This window comes from Rhinoraja longicauda, unplaced genomic scaffold, assembly GCF_053455715.1.
Source record: "Rhinoraja longicauda isolate Sanriku21f unplaced genomic scaffold, sRhiLon1.1 Scf000083, whole genome shotgun sequence".
Lineage (NCBI taxonomy): Eukaryota > Metazoa > Chordata > Chondrichthyes > Rajiformes > Arhynchobatidae > Rhinoraja > Rhinoraja longicauda.
In genome coordinates this window covers 327,501-332,500 of record NW_027601301.1, presented here as the reverse complement: position 1 = coordinate 332,500, position 5,000 = coordinate 327,501, and positions in this window count along the sequence as shown.

Here is a 5,000-nt window from a genome sequence, read left to right as displayed (position 1 = left end):
GAGGGGTGGGGGAGAGAGTGCCCCCCCCCCCATTAGGGGCGAGTTTATGCAGTCATCAGAGTTTATACCTAACCTCATGATGCTTTATTAGCCGGATAGGCTGTCTGACCTCGCCCCCAGTCCCTACTCCTTCCACTGGATTCTTCTTATACCCTCTTTTTCTTCGTGCCCCCCCCCCCCCCCCCCCCCACGCAGGGAGGGTTCCAAGAGGGAGGAGGGAGGGAGGGAGTCCCGGGGCCGTGAGAGAGAGAGAGCCTCATTAGCTGCTAGGTTCACCTCATTAGCTGCTAGCTAACGCGTCAGACCTTTTACATTCTTTAGAGGATTGAAACCTCAGGGCCTTTAACCCCCGTTCACCGTTTACACTCAACGATCCTTCCGAACAAAACCCTTACACATCTGTCCGTCCAACTGACCCCCGAGATACCTAACACGCAGATTAACACGTCAGCGGTGATCGGCGTGTCATAGAGGAGTCACAAAGACGGGCAAAATAGAGTGGTTGAATAAAAAATACTCACTCAATTGGCCGTGATTTAACGTAGCACACAATGATGCCAAGCCCATGCAAAGTCCAGTGGCCCAAGCAAACAAATAAGATAGATCTGGCTCGGCGTTCCTCATCTCCACATCGTCACCCAGCACGCCGACGCCCAATAACAATTCCCCCGCAAATTGTGCACCTCGAGCGGCAGTACTTTAAACGGCGCCGTCTTCGGCGTGGACGGCATGAACCAAGTCGGCAAGCATCGTCACCCAGCACACAGACGTCCACTAACAATTCCTCCCCCCTGCAAATTGCGCGCCGCGAACGGCAGTACTTTCAAGTATGCCGCCTTCGGCGGGGACATCGTGAACCAAATCGGCAGGCAGGCGTCGTCAGCCGGTCGACCGACCCCCAGTTGCATTGCCCCAACGGCCATTGTGCACTTCGAACAGAACAGTGCTTTTAAAATATTCCGCCTGCCGCGTGTACATCATGAAACAAATGGAAAGGACGAACCGGGCGTGCAACCGATGCACGGAGAGTGACAGGTCGTCAAGCAAGTCCGTGGCAATCCGTCGGCCGACTCGGCCGCGGCCAGCAGAGGCGTTTTGGCCCGGGCGCGCCGAACTTTGCGCGCCCTCGGTATGCGTAACATTAGCACATGCCTTCAAAACTCACTACAAAATAACCCCAAAGTATGCCGCCTTCCCCGTGGGCCTTGTTACCAATATCTTGCCCTGCTTCCTGATGCCCTTATGGGGTCGGCTCTGTTCTTGCAGAACCCTCAGGTGGTGCAGAGTCTGGGCCATTTTATCAATATCTTGCCCTGATTCCTGATGCCCTTATGGGGTCGGCTCTGTTCTTGCAGAACCCTGAGGTGGTGCAGAGTCTGCGCCTTGTTATCAATATCTTGCCCTGCTTCCTGAAACCCTTATGGGGTTGGTTCTGTTACAAAACCCTCAGGTGGTGCAGAGTCTGGGCCACTTTATAAATAACTCTGCCTGCATTAGGGTCAGGGTCAGGGTTAGGGTTAGGGTTAGGGTTAGGGTTAGGGTTAGGGTTAGGGTTAGGGTTAGGGTTAGGGTTAGGGTTAGGGTTAGGGTTAGGGTTAGGGTTAGGGTTAGGGTTAGGGTTAGGGTTAGGGTTAGGGGTAGGGGTAGGGGTAGCGGTAGGGGTAGGGGTAGGGGTAGGGGTAGTTTGAACTACTGCCGCTCCAGGCGCGCACTGTGCGTGGGTAATTTTCAGTGGGCGTCGGTGTGCTGGGTGACGATGCCGCCCAGACTCTGCACCACCTGAGGGATCTGCAAGAACAGAGCCGAACCCGCAAGGGTATCGGGAAGCAGGGCAAGATATTGATAACAAGGCCCAGACTCTGCACCACCCGAGGGTTCTGCAAGAACAGAGCCGACCCCATAAGGGTATCAGGAAGCAGGGTGAGATAGTGACACCATTTGTAAAACCGGCAAATCCCACCCAGGAAACATTGCAAAAATTGGCCTCTAATGCTGGAACGTGGGTAAAGCCAAACAAACACGACACGTTTTAAAAGAACGTTACTAAAACAGCCTGGGATATGCCCATGACAAAGGATAGGCCGAACCTCACCAGAAAAAAAGAGAGGGAGACCACGGCAGAGCTGAGGGATAAACATGAGATGGTGATAAAACCAGCAGACGAGGGGAGCAGTAGGGTTACAAATTAATGTCAATATGGGGCCTGCTCCCACTGGGTAATAGACAAAAACATAGAACAGGGTGACAGGAGAGACTGGATAGCACAGAGGATAACCCGTGAGCGAAATAATGGGGTGTATGCAGTTCAATGTAAGGAGTGTACCTTACGGTACATAGGCGAAACAGGTAAAACAGCCTCAGCGGTGATCGACGTGTCAAAGAGGAGTCACAAAGACGGGCAAAATAAAGTGGTTGATTATAGACAATAGACAATAGACAATAGGTGCAGGAGTCGGCCATTCAGCCCTTCGAGCCAGCACCGCCATTCAATGCGATCATGGCTGATCACTCTCAATCAGTACCCCGTTCCTGCCTTCTCCCCATACCCCCTCACTCCGTTATCCTTAAGAGCTCTATCCAGCTCTCTCTTGAAAGCATCCAACGAACTGGCCTCCACTGCCTTCTGAGGCAGAGAATTCCACACCTTCACCACTCTCTGACTGAAAAGGTTCTTCCTCATCTCCGTTCTAAATGGCCTACCCCTTATTCTTAAACGGTGGCCCCTTGTTCTGGACTCCCCCAACATTGGGAACATGTTTCCTGCCTCTAATGTGTCCAATCCCCTAATTATCGTATATGTTTCAATAAGATCCCCCCTCATTCTTCTAAATACCAGTGTATACAAGCCCAATCGCTCCAGCCTTTCAGCATACGACCGTCCCGCCATTCCGGGAATTAACCTAGTGAACCTACGCTGCACGCCCTCCATAGCAAGAATATCCTTCCTCAAATTTGGAGACCAAAACTGCACACAGTACTCCAGGTGCGGTCTCACCAGGGCCCGCTACAACTGTAGAAGGACCTCTTTGCTCCTATACTCAACTCCTCTGGTTACGAAGGCCAACATTCCATTGGCTTTCTTCACTGCCTGCTGTACCTGCATGCTTCCTTTCATTGACTGATGCACTAGGACATCCAGATCTCGTTGAACTCCCCCTCCTCCTAACTTGACACCATTCAGACAATAATCTGCCTTTCTACTCTTACTTCCAAAGTGAATAACCTCGCACTTATCTACATTAAACTGCATCTGCCATGTATCCGCCCACTCACACAACCTGTCCAAGTCATCCTGCAGCCTTATTGCATCTTCCTCACAATTCACACTACCCTCCAGCTTAGTATCATCTGCAAATTTGCTAATGGTACTTTTAATCCCTCCGTCTAAGTCATTAATGCATATCGTAAATAGCTGGGGTCCCAGCACCGAACCTTGCGGTACCCCACTGGTCACTGCCTGCCATTCCGAGAGGGACCCATTTATACCCACTCTTTGCTTTCCGTCTGTCAACCAATTTTCTATCCATGTCAGTACCCTACCCCCAATACCACGTGCCCTAATTTTGCCCACTAATCTCCTATGTGGGAGCTTGTCGAAGGCTTTCTGAAAGTCGAGGTACACCACGTCCACTGACTCTCCCCTGTCAATTTTCCTAGTTACATCCTCAAAACATTCCAGTAGATTTGTCAAGCATGATTTCCCCTTCGTAAATCCATGCTGACTCGCAATGATCCTGTTACTGCTATCCAAATGCTCAGCAATTTCGTCTTTTCTAATTGACTCCAGCATCTTCCCCACCACTGATGTCAGACTAACTGGTCTATAATTACCCGTTTTCTCTCTCCCTCCCTTCTTAAAAAGTGGGATAACATTTGCTATCCTCCAATCCACAGGAACTGATCCTGAATCTATATAGAACATTGAAAAATGATCTCCAATGCTTCCACTATTTCTAGAGCCACCTCCTTAGGTACCCTGGGATGCAGACCATCAGGCCCTGGGGATTTATCAGCCTTCAGTCCCATCAGTCTACCCAAAACCATTTCCTGCCTAATGTGGATTTCCTTCAGTTCCTCCATCACCCTAGGTTCTCCGGCCCCTAGAACATTTGGGAGATTGTGTGTATCTTCCTCAGTGAAGACAGACCCAAAGTAACGGTTTAACTCGTCTGCCATTTCTTTGTTCCCCATAATAAATTCCCCCGTTTCTGTCTTCAAGGGACCCACATTTGCCTTGACTATTTTTTCCCTCTTCACGTACCTAAAAAAACTTTTGCTATCCTCCTTTATATTATTGGCTAGTTTACCCTCGCACCTCATCTTTTCTCCCCGCATTGCCTCTTTAGTTAACTTTTGTTGCTCTTTAAAAGAGTCCCAATCCTCTGTCTTCCCACTCTTCTTTGCTATGTTATACCTCCTCTCCTTAATTTTTATGCTGTCCCTGACTTCCCTTGTCAGCCACAGGTGTCTCTTACTCCCCTTAGAGTCTTTCCACCTCTTTGGAATAAATTGATCCTGCAACCTCTGCATTATTCCCTGGAATACCTGCCATTGCTGTTCTACCGTCTTCCCTGCTAGGGCCTCCTTCCAGTCAATTTTGGCCAGCTCCCGCCTCATGCCTCTGTAATCCCCTTTGCTATACTGTAATACAGACACTTCCGATTTTCCCTTCTACCTTTCCATTTGCAGAGTAAAACTTATCGTGTTGTGATCACTGCCTCCTAACGGCTCTTTTACCTCTAGTCCCCTTATCAGATCAGGATCATTAAAAACACTCACTCTATTGGCCGTGATTTAACCTAGCACACAGTGTTGCAAAGCCCATGCAAAGTCCAGTGGGCCAAGCAAACAAATAAGATAGATCTGGCTCGGCGTTCCACATCTCCACATCGTCACCCAGCACGCCGACGCCCATTAACAATTCCCCCGCAAATTGTGCACCTCGAGCGGCAGTACTTTAAACGGCGCCGTCTTCGGCGTGGACGGCATGAACCAAGTCG